Source organism: Dipteris shenzhenensis, chromosome 24 (assembly GCF_047967505.1).
Source record: "Dipteris shenzhenensis isolate YYH24624 ecotype China chromosome 24, Dip_SZ_1.0, whole genome shotgun sequence".
Classification (NCBI taxonomy): Eukaryota; Viridiplantae; Streptophyta; class Polypodiopsida; order Gleicheniales; family Dipteridaceae; genus Dipteris; species Dipteris shenzhenensis.
In genome coordinates this window covers 5,224,426-5,245,607 of record NC_141619.1, presented here as the reverse complement: position 1 = coordinate 5,245,607, position 21,182 = coordinate 5,224,426, and the positions used below count along the sequence as shown (strand labels likewise).

The 21,182-nt window shown below is 44.9% G+C and overlaps 1 protein-coding gene across 10 annotated transcripts in view; it reads right to left on the bottom strand.

Annotated features, from left to right (window-relative positions):
• The window catches only part of LOC147886118 (RNA-binding (RRM/RBD/RNP motifs) family protein), a 69,657-nt gene extending 49,080 nt beyond the window's left edge, over nucleotides 1-20,577 (bottom strand). For 3 of the 10 annotated variants that reach the window (XM_087395389.1, XM_087395399.1, XM_087395392.1), the window contains exon 1: nucleotides 20,335-20,468. The gene's annotated coding sequence lies outside the window, so the exon portion shown is untranslated. The other 7 variants (XM_087395395.1, XM_087395390.1, XM_087395396.1 and 4 more) reach the window with 7 other exon arrangements.
• Nucleotides 20,578-21,182: the final 605 nt, after the last annotated feature.

Sequence of the window (21,182 nt, the reverse complement as noted above, 5' to 3'; positions counted from 1 at the left end):
ATAAGAGCAATCAACTCCACAAAAATAAATCATCGTCTTCCACTGGCGACCCAATGGAAGCAAGTGCATCTGCAATCTTCTTCACCTTCATGTGGTAGTCATTGATGCTCATATTTTCTCTCTGCACATTATGCAACTCCTGCTTGAGCTGCATTTTCCTAGCTTGCGTATTTGTGCTATACATGTTTATCAAAGTATTCCACGCCTCCTTCGACATGCTTGCATCCTGAATATGCACAATCATAAAATCTGAAATACTGATAGACAACCAGTACATAACTTTTCTGATCCTCTCATGCCAGCCTTTAAATGCCTGCAACTCCTGTTGATTGGGAACATTAGGAATAACTGGTTCTTGTTCAGCTCCAGTAATGAACTCCCAATAGCCTTTTCCCTTAAGAAAATTCGTCATTCTAAACTTCCATGCTGAGAAGTTGTTCTTGTCAAGCTTTTCAGTGACAATCTCTAAAAGAGCATCAGACGCCATTACAGTACACTGCAAAAAACACAACTTCTGTCTCACAAGGACAATTCTGCAAAACTGACGAAAGTGGTATTTGACCACACAGTCACTTCCTAGTTACGATTTTGCATCAACAGGCAATAAGAACGATTATGTCACTCCTTATATCTCTACGCACGAGCATACGATGCAAATTCTGCGGTAACTTTTTACCGACCTACCGAAGAGTGGTCGCACAGCAAAAACAGGGACACTTTCCTGAGTGCCTGCGGAAAACTTCCGCCACCAAAACAAGTCCCGAAACGACCTCGAATCAAAAAAATAATGTCACCGACGGGCTTTGGCATATACTACCCTCTCCGTCCCAATCTGAGACAATGCACTCTTGCACTTTTCGACTGTGCTACCTACAGAGATTTGCTCCCAAACTCGAAAAAGGAAAGCAACACTGATCCTCTTACCAAGACACCGCGAGCTTGGTTTGCTTTCTTGAGCTCCAATGGGAGAATACACACAAAGGTGGAGGCTGAAAACAGTTTTCCTCTTCTTAGTTGTGAAAGTCAAAAGAACTCTCTCTCTAAGTACAAAAGGAATAGATGAACCCTATATGTGGGTCTCAAACCAAACTCAGCTAACCTAGGTGGCATACTAACTGAGCCACTAACTAAAGTACATAAAGATAGCTATCATCCAGCTATTATTCATGGACGGTGTACCAACCACATCTGCAACTAACAAGTCGGTGACATAAATGCACAACAGTCACCCTGGCATATCACGAGTGGAGCTCGATATCTCAACATCATTCACATGGTGCCTCTTCTTCAGGGGATAACAAAAAGAAGAGATGTAATTATTGTAGGAAACCTGGGCATGAAATTTTTAATTGCAAGAAGCGCATAGCATCTGAAAAGAAAAAGAAAGAGTCTGGTCTTGCAGTATCTAGTTCTTCTAGTACAAAAGATCGACATGAGTTCACTAATTTCGCACAAGACTAACATTGGGCTTTCTTGGTTACATGTCAATATAATCCTGATGTTCACGACGCTTGTATGGCAATTTCAGATGTTCGTGATGCCTGGTTCTTTGATAGTGGTGCTAGCAAGCACATCACTTCTTGCAAGAAGTTATTCAGCTCATTGGAGCTTACATCTCAGGGGGCAGCGTCACATGTGCCAATAATGCATCATACACCATGAAAGGTATTGGGCAAGTTGCTCTTACTTCTGTCTCTGGTGGTATTGTTACTCTAGAGCATGTGCTTTATGTTACAAGCATTCATAAGAACCTCATTTCTATTTCAGCCATTGCTACATGTAGCTTTCAGGTTCTTTTTTATGGTGTGAGGTGCGCAGTGTATGATGCTACACATGCCTTTACCATGGTTTTGATTGGCACATTGTCTAGAGGTCTTTATAGACTTGGTGCTTATGACAGATGTTTGGATGATGATGCTGCACTTGCTGATGCACATGCCTTTGCTCTTGATTCTACCATGGCATATACTCATTTGTGGCATGAGAGGTTTGGACACCTCAATTTTGGAGCCCTGGTGAAGTTATGTAAGGAAGATATCCTTGTGGATCTCCCCAAAATGCATATGCCTACCAAACATGTTTGTGAAACATGCTTGCTTGGTAAGATGCACCATGCTACGTTTCCCAAGGATGGGAGAGTTGATGCTTCACACAAGCTTTATCTGCTTCATAGTGATGTTTGTGGACCATGAGGGTTGCAGCTCTTGGGGGGTTCTACTAATTTGTTACTCTTATTGATGATTTCACCTGGTACACTTGGATTTTCACATTAAAATCCAAATCTGAAGTTTCTTCATGCTTCAAGCACCTTATTGCCTTGGCTGAGAATCAGAGTGGGCTGCACATTGCTCACCTTAATACATACAGGGGGGGTGAATACATGTCAAAGGAGTTTGCTGTTTTTTTGGCTTCCCGTGGCATCAATCATTGATGCACGGTGCCTTATACTCCTCAACAGAATCCCGTGGCTGAGCGGAAGACTAGATCAGTGATGGAAATGACCAGATGCATGTTGAAAGGCAAACATTTGCCTAATAAGTTGTGGTTGGATGCGGTCATGTGTGCAAATTACATCTTGAATAGATGTCCTACAAAGGCATTGCAGATTATCACACCTTACGAGGCTTGGTCGGGTCGTAAGCCTCGCATTTCCCACATGAGGACTTTTGGATGCCTAGCTTATGCTCATGTGCCTTCACAGAAACGCACTTAGTTGGATGATAAAGCTATTAAATGCATTTTTCTTGGGTATAGTTCGGAGAGCAACGGCTATAAGCTATATCAACCCTGCACGGGCAAGTGTTTTGTCGGTCGGGATGTTGTGTTTGATGAATCTTCCACTATGCCTTTGTTGGACTGTCAAAAACAGCCCATTGTTGATGCCCCTGACATATTTGACAGCTTGATGCCTTTATTTCAATCTGATGCTCGGGCTGATGTTCCATCCGAGGTTGTACCTCCTCCATCTATTGGTCATTTGCAGCCACATGTGCAGCCAGAAATTCAGCCTGATATCCCTATCATTGATCAGGATCATTTGCACATGGCTCTTGACCAAGAAAGAGCAAAAATTCAGGAGCCTAAAAAGGTACCCCGTTGGCTCCTTGACACATTAAAAGACAGCAAACAAGACACTGCTAGTACGAGAGCAGCAAAAAAGGTACGAGAGCAGCTGTCCGGAAAGAGCATGCTAGTTTTGTTGCTTATGCTTTAGTTGCTACAGCATGCAATGAAGAGCCATTATGTCATCAAGATGCCTTTCAGAATGATTGTTGGATGAAGGCCATGCAAGCTGCATTGGATTCTATCCATCAGAATAACACTTGGGAGTTGTGTGATTTGCCTGATGGCAACAATGCCATTGGAACTAAGTGGGTTTACAAAATCAAATGGAAAGGTGATGGTTCAGTGGACCGTTACAAAGCCCGTCTTGTTGCTAAGGGCTATGCTCAGCACCATGGCATTGACTTTGAGGAGACTTTTGCTCCCACTTCCAGGATCACTACCATTCGCATTGTTATTTGCCTTTGCTGCCCATTTTCATTGGCAGATACATCAGCTTGATATTAAGACAGCTTTCCTTCATGGGCATTTGCAGGAATATGTTTCCTAGCCTCCTAGCTTTGAGATTGAAGGTTCTAAAAGCAAGATATGCCGCCTGAAAAAGGCCCTTTATGGATTGAAGCAGGCACCTCAGGCTTGGTATTCGAGAATTCATACTCATTTGCTCACACTTGGCTTTCAGAACAGCCCTACAGAGGCTACCCTTTACATTCGCAAGCATGGGACAGATTTGCTGATTTTAGTCCTTTATGTGGATGATTGTTTGTGACTGGGACACATGCTCATTGATTTGCAGCAGACATTTGCTATGTCTGATCTTGGTCTTCTGCACTACTATCTGGGGCATCCAATTTTCTAGCAGTGGGGGGGCATTTTGAGGTCACAATCCAACTACATTGGACAGCTTTTGCAGCGTTTTCAGTTTGAGGATTGCAAGCCAGTATCCACACCGTTAGAGACTAGTTTTCACTTCTCTTCTAAGGATGGCAGCAGTACATGTGATGTCACTCTCTATCAGCAGGCAGTTGGTTGTTTGATTTACATATGCCATACGAGACCTGATCTACAGTATGCTGTCTCACAGTTGAGCAAATATATGCATAGCCCATCTATGCACCATTGGCATGCCGTGAAGCATGTTTTCAGATATCTTAAAGGCACTCAGCATTTAGGCCTTCTTTATGGGGTTGATACTTCACTTGTCATGCATGGATTCACTGATAATGATTGGGCTGGTTGTTCTAACGCTCATGTGTCACATAGTGGCAACTATTTTATGCTTGGTACTTCATGTGTTTCTTGGTTCAGCAAGAAGCAGAGTACATTTGCTACTTCTAGCTGTGAAGCTGAGTACAGAGTGGCTTTTACAGCTACAGTGGAGTGTGTTTGGCTTCGGAAGCTACTTGCAGATCTTTGTGCATGTCAGACTACTACCGTCATCTTCACTGATAGTCAAAGTGCTTTGGTTGTTGCGCGGAATCCAATTTTTTATGCTCGCACAAAGCCCATTGAGGTTCATTAAAGAGCGATTATCAGCAGGTGATATTGAGTTGTCTTAGGTTCCCGCTGAAGACAACTTGGCGGATCTTTTTACGAAAGCGCAGGCGCCTCGATCCTCCCTACCACCCGCAAGCACATGGGCTACAACTCGACTCATCCATAGGCCCGTATCTAACCCAGGCGTCCCATACCACCTGAGCCCGTCCAGAGGACCTTCGATCCACCATGTAGATGGCCAAAGTCCCAACTTACGTCCAAGCCCCATCCATCAGTTGAGGAGCGCTCAATTGAACTACACAATAGCACTGACCCTCGCTCTACATAGAAGAAGGAAACCTGCTATAGATAGCACAATGCTATGAATATCTCCCTCCATATAAAGTGAGCACTATATATGAATCAATCTCTATATATAGCAATCTCGGCTAAATATAGCCATGAAGCCCTAGGCTATCCCGTAACCCACGTTCACCTCCTATCCAATCCTAGGTACACCATGCACATGACATACTCCCCTTCCTCTAAGAACTCACTCCTGAGTTCACAAGAAAGCCCGAAGACTCTCTGTGAAGATGAGTCAATGCCAATAATTATACTATGACTATTAGTTTGAGTGTGCTATACTTCCCATGAGAATCAAATCAAAGAGAATCTAAGGCCAAAGCCACAATCTTTGATAACCAACCCAAGGAAAGTAAATCTCTCAAACAAGGTTACGTATCGTCAAGTATTCTCCTCGAGAAATCAAGTAACGCCTAAATCCACAGAGTTAGTTCCGTTGACATATCTGTACACAAGCATGGTAAAATCCGTACCTGAAGGTAAATGATTCTATCAACCTTATCTATTGAGTTCTACCTGAAAATTCGCCAAAAAATATTCATCATGCTGAATTACCTTGAACTCAAAATCCTAGGTTGAGATCGAGGAATCATTGTTGAAACAACTCCATCAATTGAGCCCCTCGAGCTCAATTCCTGGGTTGCAATTTCTATCAACCCTAATTCTTGAATTACTTAGCATTCAAAAAATCCCTCGACGGAATACCCTTGTAAAACAAATTCTTGGGTTGAAATACATGGCAGAGTTTCCACGCATAACAATTAGGTATCAGTTCATAACTCATGATGGAAGAATCTTCATGGAAGTATCAAGGGTAAAATCCTGACCAAAGATATGGTCCAAAGATATGGTCCCCCTAATCTATCCTTGAAATGCCCCTACATGAGGATAATCAGTAAAAATTCAGTTGGCTATATCCAGTCAATGGTACTGTTCTAGACATGTATATAGTCAACCATCATAGGAATAACATCCTATGTAATCCAAAGACTACGGAAATATACAATCCGAAATCTCTTAAAACAAGATCCACTATCGAATATCCTGTATAAACTTGTGCACAATAAACTGCTCCTATCACAGGGTCATCCAGTTCTTAGGATCTCTTATCTAGGAACACCAAGTTCCAAACAAGGCACTGACAAACCATTATCAGAAGAGATGCGGTAACCCTCCCTGAGATTGAGTCTAGACTATGGAGCTCCAGGGTTGAACCCAAAAAAAACATGGCTTTTCTCAGGGTAAAGAATCTTAGTTAGCCCTCATAAAAAATCTAATCAAGTTGCCCCCAATTCAATTCAGCCTACTTGTACTTCACCCTAGAGGTCCTTGGGTATTGTTTCACGCTGGATTATGCAATGAATGAGGAAAGATAACGAAGAGGGTGAAGGGGAAATTGGGGTATACAAAGCAAGGGTGGGAGTCTTATAAAGGTGAGAATCCCAAAAGCATAATGGTTTGAATCAAAAAACACAAGGGCTTTTAGGAAAAGCTCATTCACACTTTTCCAAAAGCATGCTGCCAAAAACAGTGTTGCTTTTCTATTCTTGGCCGAATCAAAAAAAAAAAAAAAGTGAAGCACTGAGCGATGATCTCAAAGGTCGTGGTCCCCTAAACGCCAGGCTCACATCACCCATCTCCTACGCAGTAGTCCACGCAACCCACGCATGTCCATGCTGCTGCACTAATACCTCGAAGAAGGAAGTCGCTCCTAGCGCATCAAGTAGAGACGATACAAGACGTTTGGACGAGATTTACACGGTGCAGTTATTGTTGGAAAGCGTTGCTTTTCTTACCTAATCCTTGCGTTTAGTCCAAACAAGGAAATCAAAGCTATGCTGTGGTAGATCGTCAGAAAAGCATCGCAGCCCACAACAATCAGCAACTAATTACTCCTTCGTCCCAATTCAGAAGCCCAATCCAGCCTTGGATAATCACATCCGGCTTTTCCAATCCTATACGGCCTAATCCTCCCCTTTTATCATCCCCATCGCAAGAGGTTACCAAGCACTCATGATTAGCATAAAACTGCACTCTATCTTGAGCACTTGTTATCCTTTCCGTGGCCAAGGGGAGCATATCTCATTGCCATTGTAACCAATCAGCAATAGAGCTCGCCTTAACATTTTGTAAACCAACAACCCATGGGGCTCTAGGCTGGTATCCATACATCAGCATGAATCGACTATTCTGGGTTGTTTAGTTCTTAGGACTATTGTAAGCAAATACAGCAAAGGAAGGTAATCTCGCATCAACCATCAACCTCATCGAATCTGCTACGTTAGGTGCCTTCCTCAAACAACTAGCTTCGCAAAGATTCCGAATTCTCATACAATATTCCAGCGTCAAATTCCTTCTCTAAAGGCGAACCACAGAGGAATCCCAACTAGTCAAAGAAATCCAACAATTTCACTAGTTACCAGCACAACTGCCAACCCCATATGTTCATCTTAAGCAGAAGAGAATATGGAAAATCCTACGCAGATATGAGAACCGTACCTGGAAATTTCCTGCGCTACTTCAGAACCCTACCTGAAAATCTCATGCGCTACTTCACCTCGATACCTGTCGTGAAAGGGCGGCTCTCATACCAAATGACACGACCCCGCAAGATCTGACTCTATCACTGACCTAGAAACTCGTCCTCAATCCAACCAGAATCATAGCGCAAGCGCCTCAATCCTCCTGACCGCCCCCGAGCACGTGGGCTACAGCTCGACTCATCCTTAGGCCCGTATCTAACCCAAGCATCCCATACCACTTGAGCCTGTCCGAGGACCTTCAATACACCACCTATGATCTGCCATGTAGATGGCCAGAGACCCGGCCTGGGTCCAAGCCCCATCCATCAGTTGAGGAGCGCTCAACTGAACTACACAATAGCATTGGCCCTCCCTCTATATAGAAGGAAACCCGCTATAGATAGCACAATGCTATGAATATCTCCCTCCATATAAAGCGAGCACTATATATGAATCAATCTCTATATATAGCAATCTCGGCTAAATATTTGATAATCAAAGTTTGTACCAACTGGACAAACATGAAAGCAATCTGTCTAATGTATGTGTCACAACAGTGAATGCACAAGTGAAAATTGTGAAATTATGGCATACAAGCCTTGGCAATGTGAACTGTGGCAGTTTGCAGTTGTTACCTTTGCAGTTGTTACAGAGACATGGGATGGTACATGATATGCCTTCTTTGGAGACTCCTCCTGTAAAGCACAAACTACTATTCCTACTGCAGATCACGGGAGCAGCACCATTCTTTTCCTCCCAGCCAACCTTGCTGAAGCTTACGAGCTAACAGAGAATTCCAAATCAGAAACATACGTAAAAATCACACATTCTCTTCTCTCTCCAGCTTCAACAAGCCCCATCTCCCTAGATGGATCTAGATGCCACATGTCATCATCACAGGGCCTTCCTAATGCAACATTTCACCCCTCTCTTGGGATGCATTAAAATCCTTTCCCCCTAGGCACATTTCTCGCATTAGGCCCTTAGCCTTAGATCCAACTAGTCTGGTGCTATCAACCCTCACCTAGGACCTTGACATTAATTCCCTCCCGATCATTTACATGAAGCGCAAACAAATAATTACAAACATAGATCCTTTAAGGGAAATGTCGACTAATTCTTCCGAGGTCATGCTACCTCGGCTAGAGCGTAACATTCCTTCCCTCTTCAGACATCAGCGTTCTCGATGATAAAATCTGGGAACACTCTCCGCAACTGGTATACGGATTCCCAAGTAGCTTCGGATAGAGGCTGACCATGCCATGCAACCAATACCGTGGGTATCTTCCGATTTCGTATTTGCATTGTTCCTCGGTCCAGGATTCTTCTTGGTTTGCGTCTCGCATTATCCTCTATCTCCTGAAACAAAACCACATCTTCGATTAGTGAGTCACGTGTATGTAAAAATTTCTTTAAGCGCGAAACATGAAAAACCGGATGTACCTTACACCCCTGTGGCAATTCTTATTTATAGGCTACCTTGCCTATTCTCTTTAGAATTAACCACGGCCCACAGTATCGAGGTGATAACTTAGCACACTCTCCTAAAGTCAACGACTTCGAGTGCGAAGGAACTCTGAGAAAAACTTTTTCTCCTTCCTTCAATACTCTTATAGACCGGTTTTCTTCCGCATATACCTTGGCTCTATCCATAGCCTGGCGGATATTAGCTCTTGCAAGTGCTAGCATCTCTCGCATCTGAACTACAAAGTTCGTGGCACTAGGCACTTTCTGAGGTATTCCAACTATAGTTCGATTTGCTGGTCTATAACCATAGTTCAGCTCAAACGGACTGAACCCGATAGAGGAATGTTTTCTATCATTGTAGGCAAACTCCAACAATGGCAACCACTTGTCCCATGTATGTTGCCTCAATGACACATATGCTCTCAGCATATCCTCTAAAGTCCGGTTGTCTCTCTCCGTCTGACCATCCGTCTCAGGATGATCCCCACTACTCATTCCCAACTCAGTCCTTAGTGTCTCAAATACCGCTGTCCAAAAATAACCGGTAAATCTGACATCTCTGTCTGACACTATGGATCTCGGCAATCCATGCAGACGAAATATATGTCTAATAAACAAATCCGCCACTTGCGGGGCACTAACAGACTCCCTAGTCGGAATGAAGTGAGCCATCTTGGTTAGACGATCAACCACCACAAGGATAGAATCATACCCTTCTTGTGTTGTAGGCAACCCTACAATAAAGTCTATAGAAATGCTTTCCCACTTACTCAGTGGTATTTCCAAGGGCTGTAAAAGTCCGGGTGGCTTCACCCGCTCGGCCTTACTTACTTGACACGAGAAACACCGTGTGACATATTCATGAATATGCTTTTTCATCTTTAGCCAAAAGAAATCTTGCTTCACGAGATCATATGTCTTCTCGACTCCTGGATGTCCTGCACACGGGCTATCATGGCACTGTCGAATGACTCTCTGCCTGAGATCATTCCGACCAGGTACTACAACCTTGCCATTTCTAACTAGCATACCATCCCTTATGGTATATCTTGCATATGTTTGGCCTTTTCTGGATACCAGGTCATCCTTTTCATTTTCCCCGGGTTTTAACACATGAGCCTTAGGCCATAAGCTCTGGACAAACTCGTCCATCTTTTGAGTTTCTCTAATTTCGGTCATTAGAGCACTCTCTAATACCGTGAAACTCAGGTTGTGCATAATGCGAGACAACGCATCAGCAACCTTATTATCTTTTCCTCTTCGGTACCGAATCGTTAAATTAAACTCCTGCATGAGCTCTGCCCACCTAGCTTGGCGGCCCCTCAAGTCAGGCTGTTTACAGAAATGTTTCAGAGTATCATGATCCACATCCACATAAAACTCTGAACCATACAAATAATGCCACCATGTTTTCAAAGCATGGATAACAGCATACAACTCCAATTCATGAGTTGGCCAATTCCTTTGAGAGGGAGAAAGCTTCTTGCTTTCAAAGGCTACAGGCCTTCCCTCTTGAAGGAGAACTACTCTCTAGAACCCCATCTATAGCTTACACCCTGACATGGACTACTCGGACAACTTGCTCCAAGACAACGACTTCCCTAAGGACTCCAGTAACTGATGCATCAGGCTTGCACTCAATAGGTGACACATGCATCTGATATTTCGATAGCCCGTGATGAGCTAAGCCCGAACAAGTAGGTGCCCATCTCGGAGAAGTCACAATCACCCATAGGATCCTCATCACAACAGGTGCACCTGACCCTCCCCTTTCTTTTGCCAAGCCACTAACTCCACCAAGGGATGTTGATGGCCCTGCTCACCTCAACAGATATTGTAAGGACCATCCTAGGTCGAGAATATTTTTGGGTTAGATATCAGACCCTGGATGTGGCTTTCCCACAGAGTGTAAGTGGTACCCCCCTGTTGAAGCTTTTTACCTGCCGGTGCACTCGTCACTAGCTTAGCAACAGACACACATAACAAACAAGGTACTAACCTCTGAGAAGATCCCGCTAGCTGAATCTGCATCTCTTCCGCTCTGGGACTTCCTTCCATCTCCACGTCGCATTCTGAGATCACCATCTTAGCCCTCCGACGATCTTTGTTACGTGGACAATCCTTCCACTGATGAGGCTGAAGGCAACCAAAACATAAGCCTTCTCTCCTCGCTTTTTTCCTTTGTTCTGGGTTTAAGGGAGACTTAGACCAAGCCCGGGCTGCCATTGGGGTTACTTTCCTCTTCACTCCAATGGTGGTACTTGGTTTAGGAGTTTCAGCCGGTTTCGCCTGCTTGGCTTGACCACTCGGTTGAGAACCACTCTCTTTACTAATCCATTTCTTCTTAAACCCAGATTTCTTCGGATACCCATACTGGGTGCCGACCTGTGCAAACCCACTTGGCCTGCTGCCCTTGGCATCTTCATAGTTCATGGCTATGGCTATTGCATCATCTAACGTGTTCGCGTACTTAGCCCGAACTTCCATTTTTATTCGATCATTCAATCCAAATATGAAATTTTTCACTTGGATTGATTGAGGCAGGGGTTCATCAACCTTCATTACACTCTCTCGAAACTTATCAGTGTACTCTGCCACCGATAAATTTCTCTGACGAAGGTTTCTATATTGATCCCAAGCTCGGGATGCTTCGTCAGGAGGTAAGAAGTCTTTCCTGAACTCTCTTTTAAACCCCTCCCAGGTAGTGGATGCTATACCATCTTTTTGTTGCTTAATCCACCACCGATCCGCTGCCGCACTAAACATGTAGGTGGCCTCACGGATCTTCTTGATGTCATTTCTCATTTCACAAATGGCGAACACCTCGTCCCATTTGTGTAACCAGGTCTCAATGACATCGGAACTACGGTCGTTCATCCGACCAGAATACTTTTCTGGCCTGTAATTGGCAATATTTGGCACTTTAGCCTTCCTAGGCTCGACCGTATGGACACTAGACTCCGGTTCCATTGGAGCCTTTCCCTTCTCCTCTCGAGAAGGTCTGGCAAACATACTGTGTATCGCTCTCCTAAGTTCAGACTGCCCTGCATTGGCCTGTAATTGCTGCGCTAACAACTGTTGCAAGGCATCCTCCAGCAATGCAATCCTGCCAGATAAAGTGTGAGCTACTGGGCGCGACACTTGCTGGGTCAGCCGGACTCCTGACTCACTAGGGTCCCTCCGGGAAGCCCCTTCTTCCACTTCCATTCAGTTCAATGGGTGTTTTGTTTTGGTTTGTTTTTTTTTTTTTTTTAACACCGCTAGAAAACTGTATTTACAAACTGACGCAATTTAGTGTACTGACACTCTGACACAATTCCCTATACTAGGAAATTCTTACAATCCCACATGCACACTGACTAGGCATTTGACACAGGCATATATCTCAAATAGCGCTTTTCCCTATCCTAGGGAAGCTCCTGCAAACTAACTCAGACTGTAGCACATAGGCATAATTTCGAGCATAATCTGTCCCTGCTACAACATCAAAGCTTCATGCAGACTAATCCCTTACGAGATCTTGTTTATGAAAGCAGAGCACTAACCGACTAAATCAAGGAAAAAAAAACACGAAATTGATGGAGGTCAAAGAGAGCTCCCTGGTCATCAACGATTTCGTCACAGCCTTGGATTATCTTCTGCTTCACCCTCGCTGTCCAAGCTCTGAATACGTGGCCAGCTGCTCGTCGAATGGCGCTCCACCCTGCGTCACGCCATGCTGCACGTTGGAATCCCTCGATACGTATCTCTGTTTGCGTGGCCTCTTATCCTTGGCTACGTTCTCTGGCTACGGGTCGCCCATCCACGAAATTCAACGAATAATAGGCTCTATTCCTTCCAAAAGGATCGCAGGTAATCCCGACTGGATACACGCCTCAGCTACATGAAGCTGCACACGATTCGTCCGTCCTTCAGAATCGCTTTGTTCAGACCGTAACTGGCGAAATGTTCTCTCCCTTGAATTTCGTCAGTCACGGGCTATCTGCATCGAAGGGTCTCCCTGATAGCGGTGCGGAAGGACCACCAATAGCGATTCGTCACCCTTGTACACGACCGCTTCCAATTATGCTGCCATCATGTTGTTTGTCGTCACGGGCAGCGTCAATCCCGTCACCCGTCGTAGGTCAACGTTGATCCCGTCGTAGACCACATTCCTAGTACTTCACGCATCCCACAGGCTTCGCGTAACACCCCGCAATCCCCTAGAGGCAGTGGAGGATGATCGCCGAACAGACACGTCGTCTATCAGATCGAAATCCATCCCCTCTCTATCTCCTAACCTTGGGCTCTGATACCAAATGTAAAGCACAAACTACTATTCCTACTGCAGATCACGGGAGCAGCACCATTCTTTTCCTCCCAGCCAACCTTGCTGAAGCTTACGAGCTAACAGAGAATTCCAAATCAGAAACATACGTAAAAATCACACATTCTCTTCTCTCTCTAGCTTCAACAAGCCCCATCTCCCTAGATGGATCTAAATGCCACATGTCATCATCACAGGGCCTTCCTAATGCAACATTTCACCCCTCTCTTGGGATGCATTAAAATCCTTTGCCCCTAGGCACATTCCTCGCATTAGGCCCTTAGCCTTAGATCCACCTAGTCTGGTGCTATCAACCCTCACCTAGGACCTTGACATTAATTCCCTCCCGATCATTTACATGAAGCACAAACAAATAATTACAAACATAGATCCTTTAAGGGAAATGTCGACTGATTCTTCCGAGTTACTACTACTACACATACACCTCAGTAAAATGGTGTTGGTAAGAGGAAGAATCGGTCTCTAATGGAGATGGCCCGATACATGATCAAAGAGGAGAGGTTGCCACACAGATTTTGGTTGAGGCAATAATTTGGGCAACACATGTTTGAATAGGTGCCCCACCAAGGCCTTGAAAACTATGACTCCCTTCGTGGCTTGGTATAACACAAAACCCAAGATGGGACTACCTCAAGGTGTTTGGCTGTGTAACCTATGCACATATGCCTAGTCAGTCGAGAAGCAAGCTACATGATAAGGAATTTTTGTTGGCTAAAGTGGTGAGAGCACGACTTACAATCTCTACAATCCTCAAACAAGAAGGACTTTGGTTAGTAAAGATGTGATTTTTGCAAAAAAATTAGATCATTCCATGAGTGAGTTTTATAGACAGCTGCATACACACACGCAGGATGTGTTGGAAGGTTTGCTTCTACTAGCAGTTGAAGGCACTTTAGAGCAGCTAGTAGAATATCAAATATTCAGCCTGCACATGCTGATGCATAGCAGCCTTTGGATCAGGTCAAAGACTAGCCTATTGACAACCTATCACACATGTAGATGAAAATTCATATCAGAATATTCAGCCTGCACATGCTGATGCATAGCAGCCTTTGGATCGGGTCAACGACCAGCCTATTGACAGCCTATCACACATGACGATGTGCAAGAGGTTGTCAGAGACAAGAGGGCTGCTTCACAGAACGCTAGAACCGGTTGTTACAGACTCTACAAGACAACAGACCTTCAGTCTCTCTCTCCAGTAGGACAAGGGCTGGTTCAAGAGGGATAGGTGGAGCAAACTTTGTTGATTCAGCCTGGATGAGCTCACAGTGTGATACAAAAGAACCAAGCAGTTTTGAGGATGCTCAAGACAATAGCATTGGATGAGGGCCATGCACTTAGGATTGGATTCTTTCAAGGGGGTTGTTTCAACCCATAAAGTGTGAAACCGGCCTTCTGAAACTCCAAAGGGCGGTGAATGATAATAACCAGCAAAATACTTAATTTCCAGCCATTAAAAACTTTCCACAACAAACCAAAACGACTTGGAACACAACACCCAAGAGCTAGATTGCCCTCATCCTGCACCAGACACCAGATTGGCCCCTTTCGGTATTTCTTTATCATTTATTCAGAAGGCATCCAAATACAAGAAAAGCACAATCGAATAATCCTGAAATTAGCAAACTGAATAATCCATTCACAGGCGCTTCTGTCCTACACAGAGACCAGCAAAACAACCAACTCTAACTGTTCCTGGCACAAGGAAAGGCTAGCTGCAAACAAGGCAATAGGATCTGAAGATTCTGAGGCAATAGGAAAGCTTATGGGAAGCAATCAATTGATCTGAAGGCTCTAGGAACCCTGGAACAGCAGCAAGCAAGTAGGTGAGATATGCTCAATGCCCCACCCTCCTGGTAACCACCAGTGGTCCAAGGTGCTCAAGTTGTAAGGCCCCCATATGAGGAGAAGCCATGTGTGAGCCTAGGACACTGGATGGATCCTGACTTGCATGTCAGATGAGGTCTATCAATGAGACTGTTGATGGTAGAAAGGTGATTGTGTGGGAGCCCCTTATTCTTGCTGGGGCCTGAATATTCCATGGACGACTAGTTGGTTCCATCGACTAGGTTGACTAGTCAGTTCCACCGACAAGGTTGACTAGTCGGCTCCACCAACTAGAAGCTCCAAACTGCCTAGAAAAGAGCAATTTTGATAGGCGCCTGGCCTAGAAGGCTCCTAGAAGAAGTGTGAATCAGATTTGGGCCTCTGGGAAGGCATGAACAGCAAGCATGCAGCAAAAACGAACTGATCTGGAGGCTCCTGGCACTAAAATGAATTTTGTTTTTGAGCTTCTGGCAGCCACCCACAGCCTGTGACTATCCTAGTGATAGAATAGCCACTTTCCCAGCCTGTGACTTGCGTCTCCCTCTTCTTCTATGGTTATTATTGCACTGAAGTGTCCTTTCGACTGTTTTAATCAGTTGGAGGCTAGGGCAGTCAACGTAAATTTCCAAAGCTTAGAAATTCACGTCCCCGTGACAGACCCCCCCCCTCTTGAAACAAAATGAACGTCCCCGTTTGCACCGAACTTTTGCTTTATCCATTATAACCTGTACCAAAAGTCTTAACACAAGTAGAAGCTCAAAGCCTCAGTTAGTTCAAAAACATCCAGTGTAGCTTGTAACTAGGCCATTTGTAGCTTGTAAGCTATGCACTATTATTTTTAATGATAGTATGTCAAAATATGCAACATAGCATATTTTAAATGAGATTATGACATAAAAAATAAGCCATGTTTCTTCAGATTTTCAAACATTTGGAAACTCCAAACGTTTGATTGTAACTATGCTCCCATTTTGTTCACATTTGGTATCAAAGCAGACAGCCAAAAAGCTTGAACTTTATCCCAAAATACCTCAGCCTCCATATAAATCTAGATGAATCTGAAAACACGCCCATGCTCATCCTTTAAAAACACAACATAGTGCAGTTCAATCGCATGAGTCACTCACAAGGTTGAAACCATAAACTCCATCATGCATAGCAGGAACTAGCTACTATGACATCCCCACTAACGTCATTAGCACCCAACAATGGGCATAGACCATAGTATAAACATATGCTCTCACAACATTTAGAAATAAAAAGGGCATCCCGCAGGCGTAAGACTGATAGAGCATCCCCAGGAATTACAAGCGAAGTGTTTCACTACGGAATAAAACTTCTTTACTTGTCTGTTCTTCACAACCATATATGTGTGTGTGCAAACCAGTAAATAGACAGTGCATCCAAGACATATAGAGAACCCACAATGATATATTTCCATCCAAAACCGGACACAATCCAAAAGAGATACAGAGTTCCACCAAACCATGGTCCTCTGATTTTACCAAAGCTCTCCTACTATCTGCTTGGCACTCCTAGATCTAAGCCCGCGTGCTCCTCAGAGCTTATGTAGACTCTCTATACAGTGATCCCTCAACTTTGCTGCCCGGGTAGTCAGCCTAGGTGGACAGCTTCTCTTGAGCTAAATCTGCAGCCCTGTATGCCTCCTTCACCTCCTCGATGTAGGCCCAAGGGAAGCCCTGCTGGTGCTCCTTTCTGCTCTGACCTGCTGCTCCAATTGATGCCAAATGGGGACCACTCAAGGCCCTCTCAAAATAGCCGACTGGTAGGGGGTATTGGCCGACCCAAACAGGCTCCCCCCAACCCGACTTTGCTGCTGCCTATAAGACCCCCTTGTGGGGCACATTCCTAGACGTTTGGCTGGCCGGCTGGCCACGTGGCAGGCTGCCACTGGCCCTAGGCAGGCCTGCCCAAATCCAACTTGATCTAGGCCTCTTCTGGCGCTCAAAACACCGGCAATTCTTGCCCTTTCCTTTTGCTACAGATCCGCCTCTGTTCAGGTCTCTTCCAGCCTCCGGAACTGCTCCAGAATAGGCTGTACATGCTAATGTGGCATTCTGTACGTTATATTGAAATCTACAACGACCTAATATCTGAGTAGGATCTTCAAACTCGCAGAGTAGGTGCACCTCAGAGTCAGCTACGAGCAGCTAGAAAGTATACAAGGTGGTTCGCGTAGAGTTCTATCTAAACATTCATAGCTAGTAGCTACAACGAGGAGCTAGTTAGTCCTACAAGGTGGTTCATCTGGAGGTGTAGCTAAACATTCACGTGTTATGAAGGATTTGTTTCGAACGATTGAAAACTACAAGGTGGGAAAATCATGCTGCCTGTGGCTCAAGCAACAGGCCTTGGAATGGAGTTTTACAACTAACCTGGCAACAATTTTGGAGCTGTAACCGCCTGCAAGCCCCAAATAAAATTGCATACGCTGATGAGAGAGACGAAGATGTGGGCACTAGTGTATCCCTGAGCCTGGCTCATCTCTCCCAATTTATTGATCACTGTCAGCCCCGATCCTCCTTTACCAACGCTTGTGAAGAAGAGGCAGAGGCCGCATAGGGGAGAGGATTTCACATTGAGGGCCTCTGCTATAGCTCCTTCAATCCCACAACGCCACCTTTCCAGCCTTTCCTTCCCTCTTTCTCTTACTTCATCATCTTTCTTACCTTCTCTCATGTTTGCTCTCACTCCATCCTGAATTCGATCTTACCATTTCCTCCTCCTCCTGCCTTTCTTCACTTGCAATCTCTCCCATCTCATTTCCTTATTCCTCCCCAAGATGTTCTTGCACAAGTGCAACTTTCAAGCTTTCTTCTTCTTCTATTCCGACGCCCTTCTTCCAGTTAGGCCTGGCACCCAAAGAATTAGGATGAGCTCGCTTTTCTTTACTTGATTGGATGACTACTGCTGAGGTAAAGGTTGTGACGAGCGGAAGCAACAGGAAGACAAGCAACCCTGCTGCCAAAACTAATCGGGACCAAGTCTTGGAGCAACATTACTTCCATCACATAGGCAGCCAGCACTACACAAACGCTATGAAGAAAGTTGAAGTTCCTAGATTCTAACCCGTCCTTTACATGCGTTAACTGTGTAGGCCTTGTCATAAACAGGACAGACGAGGCAATCAGAGCAGGTCCAACAGCCATGATAAAGATGAACGACGCTTGGTCTAGTGCAACGAATGCAGCGTACATTTGAGTGAACATGGCACCAGATAGCCCTGCGAAGGCTTTCAGGATACCGACGACTGGGCCTCTATGGCGAGGAAAACTTTGAACGGATGAGAGAAGAGCTGTAGTGTTGAAGTCAGTTTCTCCATTCGCCCCAATGCAGATCAAGGCGCACATCTGCTCGAACAATGCAAAAAATCTGCCAGAATTATGTATTTGAGGCTCAAAGGCCAAAACTAGCTCTCTCGCTCTCTCTCTCTCTCTCTCTCTCTCTGTGTCTCAAAGTGAGACCCGCACTCTTTCCGTCTAAATCAGAGCGACAGCCCATCCGTTGATGTGCTATAAGATTAATGGTTTTATAAATTGAGAGTTTGGGAAGTTTCCACTTCGGAGAGTGTCCCTGCAATAAGTCCTACGCTGTCGCCAATGTCCTTTGCCACTCCCAAAGTGTTGATTTCTTTCTGATTGTAATGCAAGGACCGCTTGATAACATGGGAATAAGTGCCAAATGCATAACCTGGCCTGAAGCCATATCAAAGCAGCTAAAGAAGAACCATTTGTTATTCCACACCTTGCCACCGTCTTCAATACAGTGACAACTTTGGCGCCCTATATTTAACATAGACGGAAAATGAGCAGCAGCAGCTGCCCGATACTCGATCAACAGCAAAAACTAAGTGGATTCCATTGTTACGCACCTCAAAATATCTAGAAAACTTGCCCATCGAAAATCTAAGAAAACAGAGCAAAACCAGGACGTGACGGCAACAACCAGACTGGAGAGGGAGGAAAGCAAAACCAGGACGTGACTCCAAGAACCACTCTCCCCTGCTCAACGGAAAAAGAAACCCCCTGCTCAATGAAACAAGATGAATACATTCAACAGGCCTGCCCAGAGGTTGAAGTTTTTGAGGAAGTTACAGCTGCTGTGAAAAAGGGCGCACGGTGATTTGAATGCAGCAGAGGCCCCCCGAACCGTTGAAGCTTGGTGGCACCGAATCTTGGTAGAGGAGAGGGGGAACGGCCCACGGTGAATTGAATGCAGCAGCAGCAAGGCCAACAGAAGGAGACGGCCACAAGCCCATACGATCAAGCCCAATTCAAGGCAGATCCCGCAGGACGCTACAGAACCTTTTGATGCTCCTCATCGCCTTCTGCAACGGGCGTCAAAATTAACAAGCAAGTAGGTAAGTAGAACACGCAGGCAACACACAGAGAGCCATGAGTTCCCAATTGCAGGCCTGTGCGAAGCCCACACGGCTTATTTATGAAAGCCTGATGCGTAGATTAGGACAGTAAAAAGCAGCGTGACGGTAAGCACAAGTATTTTGTCTTCAGGGCCAGCTCTCTTCTGTATCTACATCTCAGAATAAGGAAGGGGCGAACCCGAGAGCACAGTTGTGCATCTTAGAATAAAAGGCACATATAGAGATGTGAGTGACAGCCAGAACTTATACACGTCCCAGCAGGTTCTGTGCGTGGGCATCCAGGACGCAACGCTTAATCTCATCTCCAAAACTCTATCACTTCGCATTACTGGTCTCCATAACTAGTCTCACACCCCCGAAATGCAGCATGAAGAACCTGGTGAATTCCATCTGACGCAACCTACTGTATAACCGTAGAAAAATCGAGCAGATAAGGGAGGGAGGCTCCCACCTGCATTAGCGTACTTCGATAACAGAGCTCAAGCGTGTACTTTCAAAGCTCAAGCTAGGATTGATGGATAAATCAATAGAAGCCAAAAAGCTCACACTCCCAATGTAGATAGCTATTAATTGTCCGGTCTATTCTTTACTTTTTCACAGCTATATGGCGCACTATAAATCTTTCTGCCTGTTCTTCCACACAAAATTCCTTCTATCTATTACCGGAGAGTTCCGCGGTGAGGAGAAATGAGGGAGAAATGCCAACAACTTCATCAACAAAAGTGCTCTCAGGAACCTACGCCGAGATACAATTCGCGGGGGCTAGTTCTATGATGCTTGACGTTATGAATCCGGGGGGGAGAAAAATCAGGTGAGGAAAATTTCCAATAGCTTCGCCAATAAAAACGCTCTACGCCCGGAGATGCAATTCAAGGGGCTACCTCTGCGATGCTTGCCTTCCTGAATCCAAAGAGACACGAATGTCGAGAGCGATGCACGGGGATTGAAAGGATGCATGAATGTGGATGGAAGGAGTTGAGTGTGAATATTGTGCACTTACAGAAATGAAGCAATCCGCGCTCATAAAAGTGCATCCAATGCATAGTATTCGATATCAAGAATCCAAGAATGGAAAATGCTCCAATCGTCGTCCTCAATAGATAGAATACATGCTCTCATGGTTTCAATGGTGTTTTTCTTTTTGGCCTAGCCTTAGGGAAGTTTCACACACGTCCACCTGCAAATTGGAGGACAGTGCCCCCTCCAATGAAAACGCACGCCCACGTGGGCCTTAATGCTTTTACATGCATCCGCTCGCCTAGTGAAAAAATCCAATGTGGATGGTGACCCACGGATGGGCGAGCAAAATATCATGGGCGGCCTCGTCACAGCGCCCAAGTGAGCGTCCGACCATCGCTCGCCAATTACCACAGTTCATGGGAATTGAACTCACAACATCTTTCAGCATGGTCTTACCAACTGCGCTGCTGTATAACCGCATTTATTACTTAAATAATTTCGTCTGCCTCCTTGTGAATACAAGAGTGGATGGGCTGCTCTCTTTTGGTTTTGACGAGATGGACAAGATTTTTGGGGCTTTCCTTCATCCGCGGACAGGTGTGAAACCCCCTTAGTGAAGGCTTAAGTTTTGAGATGAGCAAAATTCAGAATTTTTTAAAGTTCTTATTGTGAATTGTTGATTTGTCCACTTGTGTGTTTTTTATTTTTTATGATTGATTATCTCCACTTATTCCTCCCTCTTTACGGTAGGCAGCCTAGAGGGAAGTTT